The sequence below is a fragment of the Halichoerus grypus genome, chromosome 4, assembly GCF_964656455.1.
Source record: "Halichoerus grypus chromosome 4, mHalGry1.hap1.1, whole genome shotgun sequence".
NCBI classification, from domain to species: domain Eukaryota; kingdom Metazoa; phylum Chordata; class Mammalia; order Carnivora; family Phocidae; genus Halichoerus; species Halichoerus grypus.
Genome location: NC_135715.1, coordinates 127,600,907 through 127,626,325, shown reverse-complemented (window position 1 = coordinate 127,626,325; position 25,419 = coordinate 127,600,907). Strand labels below are relative to the sequence as shown.

Sequence of the window (25,419 nt, the reverse complement as noted above, 5' to 3'; positions counted from 1 at the left end):
AATTTCAGCCTCCAATTTCAGTTAATAGGTTATTTCTTGGAATTCTCATAGCCCCCGGACCTACCTCTATCACACATGTATCAAACAAACTGTGCGCCTGTTTGCATCCTTATCTAAGTTGTATGGTGCTTAGAATGATGCACTCTTCACATCTGGACCCTCATTACTTAACACAGCCCTGGCACACAGTAGGTCCTCCACGAATGTGTCCTGTGGAATAGAACAATAAATCAACGAATGTTTGTAAAAAGGCCTAAAAAAAGAGCAGCTTTCTAATATTTGGGCATCTGAACTAAAAGAGATCAGAATTTTTTGTCTTTTATTACTTGGCAAGTGTTTAATTAAAAAACAAAGACAAAAAGCAGGTTTGAGAATAAGAGTCTTATCTGTCTCCATCCAAGATATGGCCCAAACTCTGGGTTAGAACTAGAAGACCAAATCTTCTCTATACCCTCACTCACACTTGACCGTGGCCAAGTCGAGTAGTCTCTGGGAGCAATGGCAGGAAGGGGCTCGGACAGGCGGTGGGGCCATTTTTTCCGGAGACCGCTGAGGTTGCGTATCCAGTAGAGACATAGCTAAGACAGAAGCCTCTAGGTTTGTTATTCTCCTAGACATAGTTTCTGGAGGCTGTGGGGAAGCAGATTTTGGGTGGGTCTGGTGGCAGCTATAGTCCTGCCATCGGCTCTTTCCCTATCCAAAAACCCAAGGTAGATATAGCAATTGACTAATTGGGGGGCCCTGATTTATTAGTTTGTTGAAACCTTGTCCTGAAAAACAGTAAGTCGGGGAAGAATTTGAACTACACCCTCTGAAATTTTCTATAAACTCTAATCTCCAACTGATGTAATTCAAATTGTTTAGCTGATTTATCAACGCCATAAATTTTCTTGGGGCTGTGCTTCTCAATCCTAGCTGCACATTAGAATCACCTGGGGGCACTTTTAAAAAATGCCGACGCTGGATGTGCACAACAGAACCATATTCTGTTAGAGCCTCAGCATCTTTGTTTTTTAAAAGCTGCTTAGGCGATTCTTATATGCAGTCAGAGCTGAGATTTTAGTAGATTACTTGCATTACAGAGTTGCCCATACATCTAATAATGTAGCTGAATGGATAATAGGTAAAAGAAGTCCTATTTAAATTTTTAAAATATAATTATCGCTTGGCATATGGTAGGTCTTCAATAAATATTGGTTGAATAAATATTAAAATTTTATACCCCTACTGTGTGAACCACTAAACTGGAGGAAAGAAAAATATAGGGGAACAGTTTCTTATGGTTTCATGTTTCAAAGGAAACATATGGCTCTTGTTGCTAAGGAAACAGTCATCCGTTCATGTTCCTCATTCCATCTTTAGGTCACGCCCAGTGCTGATCATGTCAAGGCTTCAAGAGAAAAGTATTTTTAAAATCATTTTATAACCAAGTTTTCCTGGTTCAAAGAAAACTATTGCCATGTTTTGTTATATACCCAGTGGCCAGGATTGTCTTTCCATGAGCAAGGAATTATTTTCAAGGTGTTTCATAGAAAAAAAAAAAATTGTTGCATTGTAGGCTGAGTGTCTTGAGTCTATCCTCAAATATTTAAAACCTCAATCTATTGCCATTTAAAGCCCACATTATAGTATAGTTATCAGATCCTGGACTAGGGTGAGGCAAGTGAGGGGTCTAGGGCACAAAATTTAAGGGGGCATTCTAAAATGTGAGTACCTCCTTAAATTTTGCACCCTAGGTGATTTACTCACCTCACCCTTCGTCCTAGTCGTGATAGTCACTTCTAAAGTAGAAATGTGTTTTCACATATTTTAAGAAAAAGGAATGATTTCTCCACTTTAAACTTTAGAAACTGAAGGCAATTATCCAGTTTGGAGTAGAGCCAAATTGCCCAGGCTAATTTCTTTGTTCTTCTGAAAAGTACATTGGGACTTACAATAGCAATGAATAGTCAGGACCTCAACTATAGATCTTATAGTTAAAATGGGTGCTCATTTGTAATCTCTTTTCCAACAACCTTCCCCTTTATTTGCTGGCAGAGCCCCAAGTTTGTTCAAGTGTCCACCCATCTCCCATATGACCATTCATGGCTGAATTCTGATTAGTCTGAGCCAATCATGGTATTTCATTCCCATTGCCTCAGATTGGTTAAGGATAGGTATGGGACTCATTTCTACACAATATGACAAGAAAAAATATCTTTGGGGTAAATTTTCTTGCTCTTAAATAGATATACACAGGAGGGAACAGTCCCACTTCTCCCACTGACTATATTTTCTATTTCTATGAGTTGCCTGGAAAGATACCATGGATTTTTTAGTCAAGAGGAAAGCCATCTGAGAACAAAGCCAACATGATGAATATATGAGTAGAATGATAGAAAGATCCTAAGCCTTTGATTTCAACATTATGCTACTAAATTGTCCAATTGTGAAGCCGCTTTTCTCTTTGGCCTCCTTAAAGTAAGGGGAAAAAAAAATAGGTCTTATTATTTGGGCCAGTTTTATTAGGGTTTTATGTAACCTTCAGCCAGAGTATCTTATATCCAAAAGCATTTGTCATTTTTCCTGTTTGATGGCTAGTAACTTGAATAGTGCCTGGATGTAAGAGCAAAGAAGCCCAAAGTATGGCATTAAAAGGGGAAGAATTTCATGATTTTTGGTAAAAATAAGAAGAAGAACACCTAATAAGTGAAATAAATAGTTTACTGTTTAAGAAAAGGAATTTAGGTGACTTCAGTATCTTAGACCAGAGTTTCTCAAGTTTGGCATTATTGACATTTTCAACTGGATAATTCTTTATTGTAGGGGGCTGTCCTGTTCATTGTAGGATGTTAAGTAGTGTCCCTGGCCTCTACCCACTATGTGCCAACAGCACCCCCATCCCTTTCTAGTTGTAACAAGAATATCTCCGGAAGCTACAAAATGTCCCAGGGTGGGGGCAGAGATGGGAGTAAGGGCAAAATCAACTGTTGTCAAGAGCCACTGCCTTAGACTCAATTAACCCTAATAAAAAGGCATAGAAAGGAAATATGAATCCCTCGTTGTAGAAAAAACAGAAAGATATTTAATCAGTTTCTATTCAATTCATTAGCAAGTGTTAAATGAACATTCCAAATACAAGGTTTGTTAGAGTTAGGACCCCAGAATATCACCATGGAGGCAGAAATCTTATTTGTGTTAATTACAGTTCCAGTTCAGTGCTCAACACAGTGACTGGCATATGGTGGACTCAATAAATAGATAAAGAGATGGGTGGATAGATGTGGATGGATGGAAGGATGGATGGATGAAAAAAATAATCCCTTAAAGTACTTACTGTATTAGAGACAAAACTAATCCATTCAAAATCTAATTTGAAAACAAGTAGGTGATGAGACCCATGGTGTAAATGACGTGGGACAGGAATCTTGAAAATAGAGCTACCCATGAGTGTTAACAGAGTAAGGATGGAAAATGTGATTTAAAAAGAAAAACTCCAGAAGTTATAATGAAATTTAAAAAATATGAAGCTTGGTGACAAAGTAGAGAAAGAAGGTGAAGGAAAACAACAATCAATTATGAACTTTAAGGCAGTAGGTTTCAAACCTTTCGTCTCCTACCGGGGATATGGAGGAAAGTGAGGGAGGGAAAGTGTTAGTTGATAAGGAGCCTCCAAACTTTGCTTCAGTTAGAACTGTTATTCTAGTACCTTTGTTAGTTTACTCTGTTAAATTTGAATAAGATATGTAATAGTCGGGGGGTGGAGTCTGAAGACTGCTTTTCTAGGAACAAAAGATGTAGAAAATCTAGCCACAGATAGATTTGAATAGACTGGATGAGAGAGAAAAAAACAGAGCAGGGTTGGGGAGTGGGGATAGTTGAATTTAACTTGAGACAGATGAATTTAACTTGAGACAGATGAATTGAGCTGTTGCTGTGGCATCTATTGAAGATGTCATGGACCAAAAAGAAATAGGCACTTAGAGACTAGGTAAGAAGACAGGGCGAAGGTGTGGATGTGGGCATCATCTTACCTGGGCATGAAACCCTGAAAGGGATTAATAAAGAGGCTAGGGAACACAGGTTAAGCATAGATCTGTTATCAGATCATAGAGAAAATAATTCAAAGCATCAATTAATATTGATGCTGAAAGCAAAAGAAGCAGCCATGAGAAAGGAAGAAGATCAGGAATCAACAATGGCCTGAGATGAGTTGTATCAATGACAGAGAGCTGTCATTGACATGTGTCTTAGAAAGTTCAAAAAAGATGGAGCTGAGAATGTGCCCTGTATATGGCAATAGAAAGACAGTTAATAGTACTTCAGGTAGCCAAAAATATCTTTTCAACTATGTGTAAGACTGGACAAAAGCCTGCGCAAATGTTCCGTATCACATGAGAGCTGGAAAATATGCTTAAGTGTGATCTATTTTGCAAAAGTTCCAGAGCATAACTTGACATTAGTGGGGGCTGATATGCCACAAATGAATGACTAATAAACCACTATGAAATCTCTAAAGCTATTTTATTGCAGTTAACGATTCACTTCCAACAGTTGGACAGCTTTCACAACTTCCTGTGCAAATGAAATATGGATCACTTCATAAGGGAAACCCACCTACTTGTTTTAATTTTACCCAGCTCTAGTCCTTAACCAGAAAGGAGAGAAGACGAACTGTTTGGGAACTGGTAGCTCAACATGGATAAAGGAGCTAGAGACCATAGAGGAAGGGCCATATATTTCAAGAGGAGAGAGATAACATCACAATCAAGTGCTACTCTAATTGTTTTTAGTGTCAAAACCCTTGCCAAACAAAATATCATTTGGAAGGCAAGATAAATGATTCTGAGTGAAGCAGGGCTGCTTTGGTTGAAGTAGGACTGGGGAACCCTGCCTGTGAGCCCATGTTCCATAACCTTCATGAAAATACTTATTGGACCCACACCTCGCCAGAGCACAACTGAAAACAACCTACTGAACCCCTTTATTTTCAAATAGAATCTGAAGCCCAAACATGTTTAAGGACTCGCTGAACATGACCCAGCTAGCTAATGGCTCAAGCCGAGTTAGAACCCAATTAGTCTTAGTTTTTGCACGTTACATTTAAGTTGCAAATATGTCAGGGGACATTCACCGCAGAGTACAGGACCAAAGCAGGATGGGTTTTTCCTTAATCTTTGGATGCCTTCAGAGAAGCTGCCCAGATAATGGAGTTCCTTTTCTAAATCTTGTATCTTCCATTAATTGATTTATTTGGAAATAAATAAGAATTGGTTTTATAGAAATGGAATAGTGGACTAATTTTTTTCACCATCCATTTTGTACTTTCTTTTAACTGATTGTAAACAATTACATACCAAAGTCAGTAAAGCTTGCTCTCTCAAAGATTCTCTGCTTTAACGTGCATTTAAAGTACGTAAATGGAAAGAGAGCGGTGGGAAAATGACATCTTGTCCCCATTTATACATTAACAAGAAAATCAGATATAGCTATAATCTAACTTTAATAAATCAAAACTCTTTTAGAAAGATTTGATGGTCTGACTCCAACATCAGATCCATTCGGCACTGTCTCCACAGCTGTTAGCAGCTTTTGTGGAGGTCTATGTAGAAGAACACATACAAAGGCTATTTCTGCGTCTACAGAGCACAGACATAAGTCCTGCTTTGACAGGCAGATTTTATAGTGGTTTATTTTGGTCTACATTAGTATTTCATTTTTTGGCATTAAAGCCTTAACCGATGCCAAATCTGCCCCTCTCTTCCTATATGCTCTGTGTTTTCTTTACAAACAGGAAACTGCTAGCTTTAAACATTATTTGCTTTGTATGATAATAGCTAAGCAGTGTCTGGCAACCAACTGTGTTAGAGTATTACACTGAGAAGGAGCTGCACTGAGCCACTTCCTGCAAAAGAGAAGAGAATTTCTAAATGTGAGTTTTGTCTCTCTTTCTCTCTCTCTCTCTTTTTTTTTTTTTTTTTTTTTGCAGTAGTTTTCAACTGACTACTAAAGATCCAATGATGGTTTCTCCTTTCAGCTCTTATTCCAGTACTGCGTACATGATAGGCACTTAAAAAACACTTCTTGAAAGCTAAATGTAGTCCGATAAAGTGGCTTCATTGTAGTCCAGAAGATGATACCCATGTCAGAATCCGTGCTACCCATGCTACCTGGGCCCAGAATGCCCATACATCATCTCCCAGGGATTATAGGCAAGAGGGACAAAGTTTCCTGAGACAGTCTGTTGCATCTACAAAACATGGAAATAATTTGCAGTCAGGTCAAATGCCTTTGGAGAATGTGATTCATTGCACTGCTTATGACCTATACCGAATTTGAGTTTGGAGATCTTCATCTCAGTATGAAACTAGGTAGATTTATGGGTCTGTCCACACCGCAGAGTCCTTTGACGTCATCTCAATAGGAAGTGTACTTGGTAGAGGGAATATTAAGTCAATACCTATGTCTACATTGCGCAAAATTAATTAATCAAGTAAGGCAAATAACATTTTATTTCTGTAAGAAAATAAACATTCAATCACTTATTTGGCCATTTAAAAAAAGATGGTTTAAATGATTTTCATATCGAAGTAACCAATACCTAACTGAAGAAAAAGAAAATAAAATGAAGCTATCCTAATGATCTTTTTGTCTTGTTTTTTTCAATATCAAGCTTTCCATAGCATAACATCATTTTCTCAATATCAAGCTTTTCATAGCATAATATAATTATATATATATTTTTTGCTTATATATGTACGCACACATACATATAAATAACATTCTTCCATATAAAGATAGATATACAGACAGATGATAGATATAGAGATATAAATAGATACAAATGTCTAAATAGCTTATGTTAATAAAGTAAAAAAATAAGGTCAATAAACTCCATAATCTTTGCTCACATGATTAATTACATTTCTATTAATAAATGTGTAAACTAAATATTAATCTAAATATATTCTGAGCAATCTTGGGTACCTGGACAGAAGAATAGAGAATAACGCAATAGATAAGGAAAATATTTATTTATTTAAGAAAAATAAAGCCTTCAGCATTGATATTTGTAGTACATTTCCAGGGTTGTGATGTTTTTTACCCTGAAGATATTTTTTCATTTGTGGTCGGGTGGGGATGTAATAAAAAGAAGACTGATATTTTATGTAGGCACACACCTTAATGAATCTGTTGTCTATGCACAGATAGCCCCATTCCTTGGACATTATCTGAAAGAAAGAGAATGAGCCATAAGAAAGATTTTCAAAATAAAGTAGCAGGGATTTTTAAGTGAAATGAGGAGAAGAGAGAAGTGGGGTTCTCTGAAAGGAGAAAGCAGGACACAGCAACATGGAGGTTGATGGCCCAGAATGGACTTCCTATGTGGAATTTCTGTGATGATGGGTTAGTTATTTTTGAAAGAATGACATCTGATAGTTAGATTAAGTTGTTTTTAACTCTGTGCACTATTTTCCCAGTACTATCCCCAAACCAAGAGTAAAAATGTCTGTTAAGACATAGATGCACTCTGTTAGTGGTCACTTGGAAAATAAGGGGGAAAGAACTGTAACCATATTTGAGATGAATTGTTGAGGAAAGAGGAATATCATGAGGAGAGATTTTAAAAAACCCACAATTTATAATCACTCATATTTGTCTGTTCATTGGAGTATCTTGGCCTTTGCCAATAGGCCGTGAGCTCCATTGGAATAGGGACAATTTCTGTCTTATGCACTGACATAACCTAATACCCAGGATCTAGTACAGTGCCTAGTCCTTACTAAGTACTCAATAAAATTTTTTGAATGGGCAAAAGGAATATAAATTGATCTGGGACCATGAATTCAAATTGCTCAAAGACAAGGAACCATAAGTACCTCTGCACAAGCCATTAGAAATATAGCAACAATGTCCACAATAGTCGAACAATGGAAAGAGCCCAGATGTCCATCGACAGATGAATGGATAAAGAAGATGTGGTATGTATATATATATAAATCTTTATATATAAATAAAATACAAATATAAATAAATATATTAAAAAATAAAAAATATAAATATATATATAAATCTTTCCATTTGCAAAGACATGGATGGAACTAGAGGGTATTATACTAAGAGAAATAAGTAAATCAGAGAAAGACAATTATCATATGATCTCACTCATATGTGGAATTTAAGAAACAGAACAGAAGATCATAGGGGAAAGGAGGGAAAAATAAAACAAGATGAAATCAGAGAGAGAGACAAACCATAAGAGACTCTTAATCATAGGAAACAAACTGAGGGTTGCTGGAAGGGAGAGGAGTAGGGAGATGGGGTAACAGAGTGATAACATTATACATGTTAATTAATTGAATTCAAATGAAAAAAAAAACAATGAATTCCACTGCAATACACAATCATATTGATTACAAAAGAGATGTTCAACATTCCTTAGATAAGGAATTCTAATTCTCATTCCTTAGACCCACCTGAATTCACAACACATTCCTCATGCCCTTGCCCAGACACACACATTTCTCTCTAATGAACACATGTATGACATCCTACTTGACTATTAATTCATGTTTCTCTTTTTGCCTTAGCTGCTAGGAAGCCCAAAACTGTTTTATATTCAATTGCTTATCATTCTTCAACTCCAGTAACTGTTTCTGTTTCACCTTTGCCTTTTATACTGTGCAAGTGGATTTTGATCTTCCTGTAGCTAAGGTTTTATTGCAAGGCACTCTATTTTTAGGAGCATTCAAAGCATAATAAATATATCATACAAATAAAAAAATATTGGAGAGGGAACTGAACTTCATGCAGTTCTAAAGAATGAAGGGATTGGAAAATTTAAATTAGTTTTAAAATATTCAGGGAATAGGTAGCTATTTTGTTCACCTTCAATTGGGTGTACTGCAGTACAGTTGGTTCTGCTTCAATTGGGTGTACTGCAGTACAGTTGGTTCTGATACCAGCTTCACTTTGGGGATCCCCAGGCCACCTGCACTTCTGACTGGCCAAAAATGTGGGGGTTTCCACAACCCCCTCACTAGAACATAACAGAATTCAAGAAAGTGCTATAGTTACAATTATAGTTTTATTATAAAGGATACAGATCAGGAAGATCTGCCAAAAGAAGAATCACGTAGGACAAGATCTAGGAGAGAATAGCGTCCAGAGTTGTATTAAGGTTTCAATTCAATCTCCAGTCCCCTTTCCCCTATCTTCCGTTTTCCTCCTCCAGAGAGGTAGGACTAGCCCAAATCTTCAACTCTTGAATCAAGTAGTTGGTCTTTTTGGTAACCAGTCACCATCCAAAAGCTCTTTGGGGGCTCAGCATCTCATTAGGGTTACAGACACTCCTATTACTCATTCTCTAGGTATGAATATTCTATTCTCTAAGGTATGAATAGACTATTAGACTATTCTCTAAAGTATGAATAGATTCATCAAAACTTCAACATATCCAACAAAAATATTTATTTTTTTAATTTTAATTTATTCATTATTGGTTCTATCCCTTCCATCTCTCTAAAATCTCACTCAACAAAAAGCTGGTGCCAGAAATATCTGGGTAACATTGGAATTTTTATTTATTGGAATCACTGGTGATACTCTCTACAAAGAATTGGGTTCCAAATCTGAGTAGTGGTAATCATCACTGGAGCAGTGATGATGAGTAGTGATAGGTGTTGAATTAGCCCTATCACCAGTTCTCTATGCCTCCTGAGCTTCCTTGTGTCAAGAATAGGGCCATTTTGAAAGCCACAGACATTCATAGCTCTGTGACAAAAGAACTCAAGCACAGCAAAAAGTTATGTTAGGCAAAAAAGCTAGGTTAATCATATTAGTAAAAATAAAAATCCTTCCAGATCTCTCTGTCCATAGGATCTGATCAAGATTTAAGAAGTCTTACCTTGTACCAGTCTACCTCTTTGGAAGTTCAATGATTTCATAAAGAAATGGCAGAGCTCTCTCATCATCAATGAATTAATTCATTTACTCATTAATTCATCTACTGTATATCAAGTACCATGATAGGTTCTGGGATATAGAAGTGAACAGAATAGACAAGAGCTTTCCTTACATGGAGCTTTATTCTAATAGTAGGCTGGGAGAGGCAGAAATATAAAGCAAACACATTACAAAACAAGAAAAGGACAGACTGTGAAGAGTGCAGTTGGAAGAAATAGCTAGGGGAGGACACGGTAACTGAAGGAAGTACTTTAGAAGTTTAGCCAGGGAAGGGCTCTCTGAGGAGGTGACATTTGAAGTGAGACTCAAAGGTAAAGGAGAGTAAAAGTCATTCCAGGCAGAAGTAAGAGCTCCAGCCTGAATAAGAGAAAGAGCTTAGTGAGAGAAATGGTAAGTGGTAGGGGAAGAGGCTGGAGCAGCATGCTGTGGTGGATCAATCAGGGCCTTGTTGGCTACGGAAATGAACTTGGATTTTATTCTAAGAACAGTGGAAATCTACTGGAAGATTTTTAAAAATATTCTACTACCATGATCTTACTTCTTTTTTTAGAAGATTACTCTTGAGAAGCACCTGGGTGGCTCAGCTGGTTGAGCGTCTGACTTTTGGTTTTGGCTCAGGTCATGATCTCAGGGTTGTGAGATCGAACCCTGCTTAGGGTTCCATGCTCATTGTGGACTCTGCTTGAGATTCTTTCCCTCTTTCTCCCCCTCTGCTTCTCCTCTACCCTGCTCATGCATGTGTGCTCTCTCTCAAATAAATAAATAAATAAATAAAATCTTAAAAAAAAAAAAAGATTACTCTAGCCCTACTGCACAGAATAATGGAAAGAAGAGGACAGAATGAAAGTAGGGAGATAAGTTAGGAATTAATTTTATGATGTAAAAATATTCTAAAGATCTATAAACTAAAATATATGCTTTTAACATATAGGACCTTGAGAGCAGAAATCATTGCCTAATTTTATAGAAGGAAAATGAAATGCCAGCATCAGAGAGAGAAGAAAGCAAATCTAGAACTTACTTTGAAATACTCGAAGCTTTCCTGATATGGCTCCATTCTCCATTGACAACTGCCTAAGGTAGTGAAATAATATGCCTGTTACAGCAAAGGGTCTAAAGATTTTCACTTTTATGCCACATTTTCCAGTACCATTGAGGCAAGAGGAAAAACAAAAGCAAACAAGTAAAAAACATGGTTTCAGGAATTTACAGTTAGAATATATATTGTATTATGTAATTTGAGTGCTGATAATTGTTATTTTATCAGAAAAAAAAATCACTTTACTATTTCATGTGCAACTAATAAAGGTTTGCGGTATCATTGAATGGGATTTTGAAGCTCTGTGATTCCAAGTTTTCTCAGTAGAAGTATGTCAGATTTTATAAAGGAAGAAATGGAATTGCAAGATCTGATATGCAGAAATTTGCTTTACAAGCAACTCTGTAGTAGATATTCTGAGGATTTTGTAGTTTCAATATGTGTGCTTAACAAATAGTTTGCCTCCTCTTTCTAAACATTTCGCTATGTACATGGTAAATCCTCATGAATTCAGACTAATTGACATTGTCCTGTCTGAGTTAATAAAAAGTGAGATTATCATTAATACTAAGAAAAATGACAATGTATTCATTTATAACTGTGTGATAACTGTAATCAATGTCTTTCACTAGAACAATCTGTGGGAAAAATAGTACTATTTCAGAAGAATCTTTTCTAGATTTATAGCATTCATTATCTTTTCCTTTTTAGCATACTTAATGATTAAGGACAGACATTTTAAAAGATTATTACTCATTCAAGAAAAATCTAACTTAATATACATGGCAAGACATTTTCCTACTTTACAGAAAATTTCTCCCCAAAAATGGTATTATATTTTTCTTTTCTTAATGCTTTAAACCTCTGGGTCTCCCTCCCTCCCTCCCTCCCTCCCTCCCTCCCTCCCTCCCTCTCTCTGTCTCTCTCTCTCTCTGTGTGCATGTGTGTTTATTTCTTCACTTCTCTCCTCCCACTCTACCTCTTCTTTTTATCCTGGTGACTATTTGCAGACATCCAGAGGAACAAAATTGTTTCTTTAATTAAAAGGAGAAAAACAATTTTTAAAAGCTGCCATTGTGGGAAAATGTTTTCAGAAATAAAGCATCAGGGGCTTCGGCTATGGCCTCTGTGCTATTTTTCCGACTGTTTTGGTATTTTAGTGACCGTAAAGAAATGACCCCTAAAGTTGCCCTGTCAGGCTGGTAATAAAATGACGTCTTGGGAAAACCAAACTCTTTCTTCCCTGCACTTTTTTTTCCCTCCTGTAATTAGACTTGCCATCATCGGGGACCGTCTTTGTTATTACCAGCATCCCTCTCGCCTCTGCTCAGGGACAGCGAGAGCAAAGCGAAGGCGTCCGCTAGGCACCGGATGGATGATTTGGACACAAACCGCATTCACAACAGCTGCATTTTCCCTTTGTTAACCTCCGTATCTTCAGGAATTCTTGGTTTTATTTTCAGGGGCCCTGCTTGGCATCCTTCTCCCTTGTGCTTCTCCACAACGTGCTATTATTTGTTATGAAAAACATGACAAAAGATAGTTGCTGCTCTGGCCTTTCAAGTTCCCAGCCTGCCTAACGCTTTTCTGGAGTCGGTCAGCAGCCAGGACCATCGCTAAGGAGAAACATGTGGTTGCCACTTTCGTCTAGTGCTCGTCTCACTGAATCTGGTAGTTTCAATTGAGTGCACTGATGTCACTCTTGCAAGCGAATGAACCCCGCGGGGATTGTAGAGAGAACTTGGATTGCTTTTCACCACCCCAAGGACCCCACATTTTCTCCCGAAACCCTCAACAGACTCACCTTCCGGTGGCTGCCAGCACCAGGGCAGATGTAACTAATTAGCACACTCGCATGTCAGTTTACCTTCTGCTGGCTTCTGCTCAGACGCCATCAAGTAAGCAAAGTCATCCATGCTGTTTCTTCTCTTAGAGAAATGTAAAGACCGGTATTTCATAAGCCCAAACTATTGATTGATAAGTTGCCAAGTACCAACTAAGCATTCCCCCAAATTACATTCATCAGCCGTTCATTCATTCATTAAAAAATAATAATAATGAGCAACTATGACATGTTGGGACCTAAGGCAAAGAAAATATAATCCTTATCTTTATGGGGGCTATAATTTGGTGGAGGGACACAGGCAATATACATATATATCTATATATGAACATTTAATCAAAGATGACTTCATGTGGGGATAAGTGCAATGGAAGAAATAAAGTAGTAAGTGCGAAAGGGAAAGACTGATCATCCAGAAGATGCCACTTAAGCTGGATCTGAATAAAGGAAAGAGGCCGGTTATTTAAAAACCTGGAGGAAGAACATATGGCAGAGGGATCAGCAATGATGGTGGCCCAGAGGCAGAATTGAATTTACCTCGCTTAAGGGACAGAACGCCAGTATGACAGGTATTTGGGGAGATATACTGGAATGTGTATTTTGAATGCCCTTTTGAAGTTTACAGTCAGTATTTTATATAGCACGGGAGAAAATCAGTACAGGTAATCTTTCCAATGAAATGGAAATGATAAATATCTGGAACAGTTTCTGATGTGTAATAATAGCTCATCGATATTTATTGGGTACATTACTTGAAGTCTACTTTTCAATTGTTTCAGCAAACATTTGTCCGTATTAATAGTAATAATATTGGCTTCTACATGTTTGCATATCATTTAATATTCACAGCAACACTAAAAGGTAGTGGCTGTTATCACCTCTTTAAAAGATATGCAAACTGCCACTGAGGAGTTTTTAAAAACTTTCTGAGGGTCATGGAGATAGGAAAAAGTAGACCAGAAACTGAAACCCAAGTCTGCCTCTTTACCACCGCCCCCCAACCCCGGCCCCCGTGTTTGTTGGGACTAGCCTACTGTGACTTATGCACTGAGTTAGAAGGTGAACAAACAGGGGCTCCTGAGCGGCTCGGTTGGTTGAGCTTCACACTCTTGATTTCAGCTCAGGTCATGATCTCAGGATTGTGATTTCAAGCCCTCCCTCGGGATCCTTGCTGGATGTGGAGCCTGCTTGGGATTCTCTCTCTCCCTCTGCTCTTCTTAACCACCCCTCCCCCCTTGAGTGCTTTCTCTCTGTTTCTCTCTCAAAAAAAAAAAAAAAAGAAAGAAAGAAAGAAAGAAAAAAGAAAGGTGAACAAAGGTGCCTTAATACAGAGTTGCCATCTTCAATGAATAATCTTATTAATACTTCAAGGTGCATATTAGGATCCCCATGTAACAGATGAAGAAACTAAAGTTGAAACCGAGTAAGTGACATGAGTAGGGGTGCATAGCTGGGATTTGAACTCAATATTGTTTGCTTTTAACATCTCTTTCCCCATCATGTCAGTCTATTATGCAGCCAAAGTAAAGAACCACTGGGATAGTGAAGGGCCTCTCTTATTGCATCAATGAGATATTTTGCAGCAAGATGATTGCATCAATTAATGTGCTCTGGTTGGAGGCATCAAAAATGGACTCTCATGGGGTTGAAGTCAAAAGAGCAAGAAGGGAGATTATGGGAAGTCTACAAAGACAGCTCATAAAATTGAAAGAGTGGCTGGGCTATCAAGTTCCAAGAAGAAAGAAATGGGGTGCGGACCTCAGCAGTGGATGGGTTTAGTGTACATTCTCTCCAGGTGCCTCCTTCATGGGGTAGCTGACTCTATCTTACTCTGTATGTTTCTGCTTAAATTAAACTTCTTTAGAAAGAGATTCAGACTGGGCCAGTGAAGGTAGGTTCTCATCCTTGTAGTCCAAAAGGTAGAAGCTACCTAAGAAGGAGGTGTGGTTTTCATATTGAGGGGAAAAAAAAAAAAAGCTACTGAACACATCACCTCTAACCTCACATTTTACAGATAAAGAAACTGAGGTTTAGGGAGTTCTCAAAGTCACCTAATCCTTGATCTGAGAAAGTTGCAATTAAGAAAAATGTAAAGTTTGTCCTTACAATGTTAGGTCTCTTGTTTCTGTCTTAATAACACCTCTTATGGGGCCTTTCTGCTTCCTCACTAAGACCTCTGCATTATAAATGATCAGCCATTTAGAGCTTAGTTTAAACTAAAATGTTGCTGGATATATTTGTAGTATAAACCTCACTTTAAGATGTGTAAGGCCTTATTCCCTATAAAAGACACCCTTGGAACTGCTGAACAGAGAGAGGAGAGGCATCTACTAGGTAAAGAAATGTCTCCCAAAATTCTTAAAAGCTTGGACACCAATGTACTACTCATCTTTCTCTACTGAACGCTTTAGGATAACATTTCAGGTACATTTCACAAAGCTTATGCCTGGCCTTCCATATGAATGCCAGCTTAAGAAATTATGTTGGCTTTCTCAATATTTTCTCAAAATTTCAATTGACAAAGGTATTGAACTTTCTTGATTTAATTAGCTACAGAGTCATGACCACAGATACTCTCAAGCAAATTTTTGAACCCTCCCATCGCATGGCACATGTCTGTCAATATAAAACAGAGCCAATCCAACTTGCATGTCAAGTTATTAGTGTTAAGACTGTGTCCAAAATACTATCTTTTCCCAGAAAAAACTCAAACATGTTGTGACTATAGTAACCTTCCCAGGTAAACCCCAAATTGCTCTTTGCCCCGTCGAAGCAGATCAGATTGTGCCAAGCTCACCGCAGTTGGAAGTCACTGTGTGAGAGCTCCTTTTACCATTTCCACTAGCTAATAGAAAAATTCAAAACTTCAGTTCAAAGTGCTTGGAACAGTCTACAGAGAGTTCAGAACCTTACAAGACCCGAACCTGAACCGGTTTCTTTAACAGCCACAGTGGATGTTGATAGCCCTCTGGGAATTAATCTCACAATCAGACTACAAGAAAGATCGAGGATAAGAGTGATGAAGTTAGGGCAGAGACTTGAAGAAGATCTTTCGTTAGGGTTTAAAGAGAAAAATGTATTCAGAACATCAATCTCAGTAGCCTAGGCTGACAGATTATGTTTTAAGAAATAGCCTTCAACAGCAGGGAAATAGTTTCTTTAATTGTACAATCACTTTTGGAGCTATTTGGAGTTGTCTGCATAAACTCTTTTCAAATACAAACACATATACACACCCACACACATTTATTGAGAGCAAATACCCATTGCTGTAGTTAATGGAGTGAAATACAGCCGAAGTGGGACTAGGAGAGCAGCAGGGGAGGAATTGTGGAAGCCAAGTTAACTGCTCTGATACAAACTGACTTTTTTGGTCTTTTCCAGCAAGACCATATATTATTGTGCGTTGTGTTAGGATGGGGATGCTTTCTGTAGTGAATGCACTGTATAGGATAAAAGGTCAGCAAAATACTACGACTGAGGTTTTCTTTACCTCTTTCAATTCAGGAGCTTCTGCGTTCAACACTTCAGTGTACTAATACCTTCAGGGTTATAGGACAGTATGATTACTCTGTACTTGCCAAGACACAGTCCTCACCTAGGATTCTGCCTGGGGAGGAGAGATTCCAATATAAGAATCGTGTCAAAAACTGGGAAGGTGTCACAAAACAGCCACCACCATGATAAAGAGCTAAAGGGATTGATTTATGAGGATGGATTAAAACAACTTAATAGAGTGGCCAAATCATGACCCAACTCCATAGGACTGTCATACGCTTTGAAGTTAGAAGGGAGTTTTGTAAGCAGGAGATCTCAAGGACATAATAGGTCACAGAAGGGGAAAAAAGAAAAGATCTTCACCTGGCCAGTGTGTTGCATACAGGGCTAAGACCACGGCGGGTTAGCAAGTCAAGACTTAAGGTTGCTCTCCTCAGAGTGATACAGTGCAAGTGTCTCCTCGGAAGTGGAACACACAATTCTAGAAGCATGCTAAATGTCAGTGCACAAATGTCTCTTAGAAAGCCACGTGAGAGGGGCTAAATGAGATGACTTCATAGGTCTTTCCAAATCTCTAGTGTCTATGATTCTGTCATTTTTCGAGTCGTTATTTTTGTGGTTTTTTTTTTTTCAAATTCAGTATGGAGACAAAAAGACTTCAATTTTAATGCCAATACGTGCCTTCAAAATCCAAAGAGTCTCTCTGACAGTCTATTTACAGACTCATCAAAATAATTATTTCAGCCACTTAGGTAGTACAGTAATGGTAATCTCTGCATCCTAATAAAGGTACTTTCCATTATTAAAAAAAAAAAAAAAAAAGAGAAGCACCCTGAGACATAACTTCTTTTTCTAGCTAAAATGTGAAAACTGTCATTTAATGATGTTAGTTCCATAATGGTCATTTTCTTAGGAGGAAAATATACACACACAAACCTGCCATACTTCCCCGTTTTCTTGCTCTATTTTTGTGACTACTGTTACTATAAGGAATGAAGATTTAGTACCTACTGATCAGCAGTAGTAAAATTAATATTTTTTTTCTAATTAGAGCGCTTATCGGCATAATTCTAATATGACAGGACAGGAGCTACACATAGAGGATTGGTTTCTGAATCACTGGTCTTGGACAATCTTTCACCATTGATTTACTGCATTGTTTTGAGCGTGCCACTTAATCTCACTGTGCTTTTGTTTCTTCTGAAGAGCAAAGAAGAAAAGAAACTGCAGTAGCATTAGCAACCACTGCCAATGTGGGAGACAGGATTTTCCTCGACATCCTTCTGGAATTTCCCGAGGATAAGCAAGATCTTGCATTAAGGGCTTCAAGCTACTTAAATTAGCAGGAAAACAAACCTGACCTACTTAAAATTTTCCTGTTTTTATGACACTTCAGTGGATGTAGTAGATACTCAATAAATGCTCCATTGAACTGAATTACCAATAATTTCCCCAGCAATCATGTCAGCTTAGAATATGCATTTTTTGATAGTGCAACCTTACTGTCAGAGAATGGTATTCTTGGAAGTGAACAATAATTGTAATTACTTTTCCTAAAGGGAGCATTAAATTTGAATGCCTAAACTCTGTGCTATTTAGCAAACAGAAATATAATAGACACTCATTCATTATTTTAGGTGCAAGACTTTGTGAAAATAAGTAGAGAACTTTATAAAAATAATCAGAGAGGTCTCTTGGTTCCATGCTGTGGTCAACCCCAGGGCAGAAATGGGGAGAATGGAGGTCAATGAAATTTCTGATTCTAGAACATACCTAACACAATTGAAGTCGCCCTCTGCTGAGAGTGAGGGTTCTACTTTAGCAGAAGAATAAATGCAGCCAGGAATGGGAACAGAGAGGCCAGAATCAGAACGGAATCTCACTTGAAGAAAGACTTTTTGAACATGGCACAATACATATGAACTTTCACATCAGGGCCCTTTGAAAATCTGACCAAATAAACCGGGAAGCCCTAATCAATAGTTAATAACCATTTCAAAAACCAGTCAGCTCCTTCTTTAAGGGGGCGCTGATACACATGCTAAGGGAATGGGGGTAACTGAGGCAGATATCGAGTTATTCCCAGTGATGAAATTCTTGCCTTTAGTTTGCAGATGATTAAGACATATTTTTTTCTTCCGGGTTAGGGGGTGGATTTTATGTGTATAAGCTGTTTTAATTTTTCACTTTACATCAGGTTTTAAACGTAGTCTGAGTGGGGAAAAAAATTCCAAAGTACCTTTGAAAATGCTATTGTCCTTCCTTGTAAACTCTTTATGCTGAATATGAAAAAACTTAAGAAGTATTCCATTTGAATTTAACTTCTAAAAAACCAATATCTTATGTCTTTCCTTTGCATTTCCTTACATTTACATGGACTTTTTTTCTTGCTATGAAATTAATGATACTTAGGTCTCTTTTCTCACGATTTTTCCAAGTAAATGTTGTATTTTTATGATTTTGCTTTTGAACCTATTTTCAGTGTTGTTTTCTTCACTTTAGCGCTTTGTGATGTCATGTATTATTGTGGATCTATACAAGTTTGAGTGACCTTTTCAGTTAGGGTTCAACCAAAGGCAAATGAATCATCAGGGATATGGCTTGCAGTGGGACACAATAATTTTATTTCACTTGTGTTAAAAACGGAAAAGGATATCAATTGTTTCAAGAAAATATAGCATCACTTGTGCAAAATAAGAGCCAATCTTTACAAAAGAATGGCATGTTGCTTACATACACTTTTTTTCGGTACCTTCTGATGGATACCAGCGTCAGGGACTGGGGTATGGGAAATTGAGGACCCAAATATGTCATTGGCTGATAGAAACAATTTAAGCCCCCTTTTTAGTGACTTGTCATAATATTAGACAATGTGAGTAAAGGAAATAATTTACATTATGAAAAACTCCACAAATTCCGTAAATAATATATGCCGAAGAGCAGTGTGTAGCTCCAGCAGAATATTGCTTAGAGAGGTTTTGCTTAAAACATTTATTGGAGGCATATATTACAGTATATCATTTACTGGCTGGAAGCCATGCAATATGTGTCTTTACAAAAAAAAAATTACCTTGTAATATGAGCCCCTCCAAGGCATAATTATATAATAAAGTTCTTATTGGGAAAACTGGAAGTAGGCCAAGGCTTGTCCAAATATAGTGAATGTCAGAGCCAAATTTATTATCCTTAGCTATTAACAGGAGAAGGCAGGTTTTGTTTACCAAGCCTAATTCTCTCCTAATTACAGCCACTATAAAATAATTACTATCCATGGGATAACAACACAAGACAGAGTGACTAACAGAAGAAACTGCAGGGGTTAGAAAACAGAGTGCAATTCTGTGTCATTTTGAACAGCTTGTGTACTGCCACGAACAAATTAACGGACTTCATTAAGGAATTATGTTTTAAGAGTGGCTTTTCGGTGAAGCAGTAAAGCAATGAATGCATCTTATTCGGTCCTGGATCTGAGTTGTAATGCAGTTGGAAACAGCAACTAAATTTTTTTTTTTTAATTTTTGATGTATCAGGTTTAATAGGATTCAACCACATTACTGGGAGAGATGGTTAATGAGTGTAGAGAAAAGACTCTATTTTGGACAAATGATATCCAGCCCCTGCTAACTTGTTCCATCTTTATGAGCAGATTTCTTACCGCGGTGATTTTAATAATCTACCGAAGACAAATGCCAACTTTTATCTAATTCCATTTCACAACCTACCCTTATGTCCTAAACTCTGTTGGATTAGACTTTTGATGAAAGGTGCAGTTTTCAGAAAGGCAAGAAAAATATATCCATGTGAGCCACAAAACTGGGAACTTGAAATATTATTTCAATACTTCATATTTGCTTTCCACACAAATCAAAACGGAATATTATCCAGTTGAAACATGATGCTTCATTAAATTCTCAATGTTTCCCGTTCCCACATTCCCTAACCTCTTCCATCTCATCACAGAGCCCCAGAGGTGTAAAGAAACCTTGCTGTAGATCTTTGTACCCTTGAAATACATGCACCAGAATCAACCACTATTCTTACTACTTGTGCACAATGGCAAGGGGAAAAGGTCAAGCTGTGCCTCTTGCTGGTTCTGTGTCTTTTCTCTCTCCACACCCCCCAACCCCACCCCTCTCTGTAAAGGGTCATTTCTCCCTGCAGTAGGAAAAATGCTCCTGTTTTGGTGACTTGGTGAACACGTACAAACTCAGCACACTTGGGGAGTCTGTTTTAGATACTCCTTTTAATAGGCCTCCAGATGGCCACATAAAAGCAAGAGGATTATTATAGCAACTCCCAACCGGGCCATTAGAGATAAAGGTGGACCAGAGTTTCCTTTAAAACCATTTTTTTTTTTTTTTGAGGAATATATGATCTGATCATAAAAAAAAAATCCTCGATATAAAAGTAGGGGAAGAAGTTCTACATCCAGAAATTCATTTTGGCATTCTAGTTCTTTCCACAAATGTCCCTTTATGCCAATAAAGTCACTTGGTTTAAAGGTAGAGCCCCAAAATGTAAGTTTGGTTTTTTCCAACAAAGTTGTGGCATGCTTTCGTGGTTTTTTTAATTTAAAAAGCCCTTTTCCCCCTCTTTCTTATTCTCCAGACACTGAATGTTTCTATAGGGAACTAAAGTTAAGAAAAGAATAGGCAATAAAGAGATTTTGAAAAAAAAAATTTCATGTGGAAAGAAAATATTCTATCATAATATATATATCATATACATAGATCACACGTATAGATCATATATACGTGTATCTCACCTCTTCATTGTACAATCAATTACAGAAGTGTCATTGAACATCTCCTTTCTTTTTCTACTGCCGGAAGCCACAATAGCTCTGAGGTTGAAAGCAGGACTGGCTAGCTTTACACAGTATAACCCTGGTTGCCTCTTTCCTACTTTGTCCTTTCTGTATTTTCAAAATATTCCAATAAGCACGTTTCATTTTATTTTTAACAAATAGTTCTGTTTTGGGCATCACCACCCACACCCACAGCCCTCCTACTACACATACACACTTCTGTTCGCCAGGGGTCAAATCAAACATAGGCTGCTATTACCTAAATACTGGGCAAGTTTTCTCCATTCAGTCCCGCTGCAGTTATACTATGAACTCCTCCCAGATTCTAGGATTCTAGAGTTAACTTGCTGGCATGCCTTAGTTTGAACTGTGGCCTTTCATCTTGTCTCATCTCTCCTTGGGAATGTGAGGGAAAAGTTGGAAGAGACAGTATTGAGAATGACTAGCTAGTTCCATTTCAAACTGGAAGTTTCCTTTATCATTCTCATTATTGTTGTTATGAAATATTTCAAACACATATGAAATGTTTCAAACACATAAAGTACAGAGAATAATAAACACTCATGTTCACTAAGATTTAGCAAATGTTAATGCATTATAGAAAGTTTTACATAGCTGTTTGAAGTCTTTTTTTTCCTAATAAAATGTTACAGAGAGTGTTGGAAACCCACTTTGTGCCCTCAACTGATGTCATGAAGCTCCTTTACTTCTATTTTCCCATGTTCCTAAGGGTAAAATAGCCACTGTCTTAAAATTGGTAACTTTCACGTCCATGTTTGTATATGTTTACTACATATGTAAATATCCATAAATAACATACCATTCTATGATTTTGAACTTACATTAATGTCATCACTCTGCCACTTGCTTTTTCACTCACCATTATGTTTTCAAGATTTATCTGCGTCGTTGCATGTAGAATTGGTTCATTTATTGTGATTGCTACATAGGTTTCCATCATGCATACGAATATAACACGATTCATAGATGCATTGTCCAACTGAGAACAAGGCCACCTGTGTTGTGTAATTTAGGGGATGAAAGAGAAGAATCCTTTCCTTTCTGGCTTGTGATGTTTTAATTTTTATACTAAAGACCTTTGTTGTTGTTTAAAACCACATTTTAAAATGTTACAAAATACGACAGTGACAACACAATGAGCCTTTTTTGTAAATTACACCCCTCCTTGGAAGAATTCATCCTTTGGCAGTCTTGTAAACGTAAATGTGGAAGAGACCATGATGATGTCGGCCACAGTGGCGGAGAGAAGTCAGGGGAAAGGAAGAGAACCTCTGCGTGTCTAGTAAAGGCTAGAGCTACCGGAAACTATATCCTCTTCATAATGAATGAAGAAGTTGGTCCAGAAACTTTTATTTATTTATTTATTTTTATTGTGTTATGTTAATCACCATACATAACATCATTAGTTTTTGATGTAGTGTTCCATGATTCATTGTTTGCGTATAACACTCAGTGCTCCATTCAGTATGTGCCCTCTTTAATACCCATCCGAAACTTTTAAAGCTTATAGCCCAGATTCAGTTAATATCATAAAAACAATGCATTGACATGGTGGATGGTAAGGACGTGGCAATGTACCGTGTCAATGATTCACAGATCCCGAATTATGTATTAATGTGATAGATCTTAATGGTTCTGCTATCTCAGTGCATTAACTGCTGAGTTATATTAAAACTGGTGGGATATGTGGTGTCAATCCAAGCATTTCCAGGCTCTTTTGTGTCTTCATTTCAATCTATCTATCTAGTTTAAAGACTTCCAAACTCCATTTAAAAAGTAAACACAACTATAAATTTAAAATGTTACAGTGCTATGAGATGTCTAAAGAAGGCAAAGATGGTTGACTCAAGGTCACTAATATCCATTTACCAGACATCAAGTGTAACATGTTGCATACTGAAGCACTGTTTAGTAGGAAGTAAGAACCAGCAGCATTAACGCCATTATCAGTGACCTCTCTTCTCAGGGATATAATTTTTCAATACACCTGTTCACTGTGGTCAGCTCTAAACACAGGTAAAGCAAACATCAACATTCAAAACATATTTCAGGGAACCACGGGGCAAAAACAGCCTTGCAGAAATCTCTTTCCCACCAACTTGTCACAGGGTCCGAAATTCCCTTCATTTGGAATTTTAATTCCTTTGACTTGAGGCATTTTATCCAGAAGAGTTCATAATGTGAGATAAATATGATTAAGGAAAATAGCACACTAAACTTTTATCATTCATTGAGATCTAGTAGAAATATGTTCATATGAGCTGTTAACCAGTTACCTAACAATAGCTTGGGGGAAAATGGAATAGTTCACTGTCATATTTTGATGGGTGAAGAGAAGAAAAATCTATACTGTAAGAAGCTGTCTGGTGGGATTTTGAAGTGCAGAAGAACAGGGGACCAGAGGAAGCACCAAATAGTGAATGCTTTGGAGGTTGAGGAGAGAGGATAGTGAGAGCTGAGGAAAAGGCATTGAAGAACAACTCTGTGTGTGTGTGTGTGTGTGTGTGTGTTAGGCGTGTACATGAAAAGTACCTACTTTAGGATTTTGCCCTTGGCTAAGCCTTTCTGTGTACAGCTAAGTCTTGTCCCTTCTTTTACACATATTCTTTTGCCTTTACTCTAATTTAAAACTCAAAAAGAAATTCCCTTAACACCTCAAGACATACTCTATGAACTAATACGTATCTCATAGCCTTGTACAAGATGTGTTTTTTTTTTCTTCCTCGAGTTTTTATTTATCTCTTTACATTTTATTTTATTTTATGCTTTTTGGCCACTAAAGGCAATACTCATACAATTTTACAATGCTGACACTGCAGCACTTCTGTGCTTGCCGCAAGTCTGTTTGCGCAGATTATGCTTCAGGGAAACACCAAGGACGTCTATATTTGGGTGGGAATTAATTCAAAATATTTGCTTCATAAACAATACAGTCACCTATTTGTTTGCTCACAATCACACTTGGAACTCGGTTTGAACCAGCCACTTTTATATAAGCGACAGCCAACATGTCAATAATTCTGATGAGCAAGGCCACTTTCTACGTGTCTTTGAGATACTGAGCTCAATTTGAAGAATTGAGCTCAGTTTCCCCTAAGAAAAACACCAACTTCAGTAGCTGACCTTGGCTGAATGTTTACCAAATTCCAGCCACTGGGAGGCAGTATTGTGTAGTAGTTAAAGTCTTGAGTTTTGGCGTCAGCTAGTCAAGGGTTCAAGTCTGACTCTGACATAAATGTGGATCAGTTAACCTAAGCTTTCATTTTTTTTTTTTTTTTATCTTGCAAAATGGGATAAAACCCACTTCCATTTTATGCTGTAATGAAGATTAAATGAGATCATGTGTGTTAAGTGCTTAGCATATGGCTGGTGCTCATAAAACCCAATACATCTAATCTTTAGGTGAAAGTAGGTGATTCATGGATCTAGTCCAACCTGCTGATGCTTTTCTCTCCTCCTCATACACTCCCCTAACCTCACACTTTCCTCTCCTAGAGATGGGTGTCATGGGCCCAGCTGCAGAAAGATGTTAGTATTTCTGAGGAAAATCTTTGGCATCAAGCCAGGGGTACCCAGCACGGATGCTTCTCCTGAGTGCCTCCCACCGACATTCATATCCCAGCACTGCTCGAGGGTTGCAGTGCTGCCCTTTCATCATGTCGTCTACTATCTAGCACCAAACTGGCTTCAGTGACAACCGCACTAGCCACAGCAGACTCTGGGCATTTCTCCTACTGGTAAGAACATGATGTTGTTGGAAATGATGAAGTTCCAGAGTCTAGCATATCACTTAATAAATAGAACTTTACACTCCCAGGGTAGTCCCTAGTCTTTATATTCCTATCCTTGAATTTATCGTCTCCTATTAAACTTAATTATTCATAATAATAATAAATAAATAATAAATAAACTTTAAAAAATAAAGTATAAAAAAAAACTTAATTATTCAAAGTAACAAATGGATATTTCACCAAAGAATCTTTGGTAAATATATCAATTTGTCTACAGAGCTACACGGAAAAACTCTGTTCTCGACATTGCATTAACATTTCAGAGACCACACAGTAGTTTATAGTTTTCGAGACAGAAAACACTTTCAAAGAAAGCCACTGGCCCAGGCATATGTGAAACCTTTACTGTGGAATCGACACTTGTCCCTGTGTGTCCAGCGTATTCACTGATTTCAATTTCACTGCTTATGTCCAGCCTTTGACAAGCTGTTTTGATGACTTTATTCACAAATTATTTTCCTATTCTCATCAATCA

At 37.5% G+C, this 25,419-nt stretch overlaps 1 long non-coding RNA gene across 22 annotated transcripts in view; it reads left to right on the top strand.

Moving 5' to 3' along the window:
- The window catches only part of LOC118522266 (uncharacterized), a 436,304-nt gene that overhangs the window by 342,981 nt on the left and 67,904 nt on the right, over window positions 1-25,419 (top strand). For 12 of the 22 annotated variants that reach the window (XR_013447181.1, XR_013447184.1, XR_013447175.1 and 9 more), the window contains 4 exons: window positions 5,817-5,911; window positions 10,877-11,024; window positions 12,257-13,396; window positions 24,649-24,890. The exons of 2 other annotated variants lie outside the window; for them this stretch is intronic. This is a non-coding gene — a long non-coding RNA (uncharacterized LOC118522266). Of the gene's footprint in view, window positions 1-5,773; window positions 5,912-5,971; window positions 6,515-10,876; window positions 11,025-12,256; window positions 13,397-24,648; window positions 24,891-25,419 lie in introns of those variants that run through there. 8 more of the 22 variants (XR_013447174.1, XR_013447170.1, XR_013447187.1 and 5 more) reach the window with 8 other exon arrangements.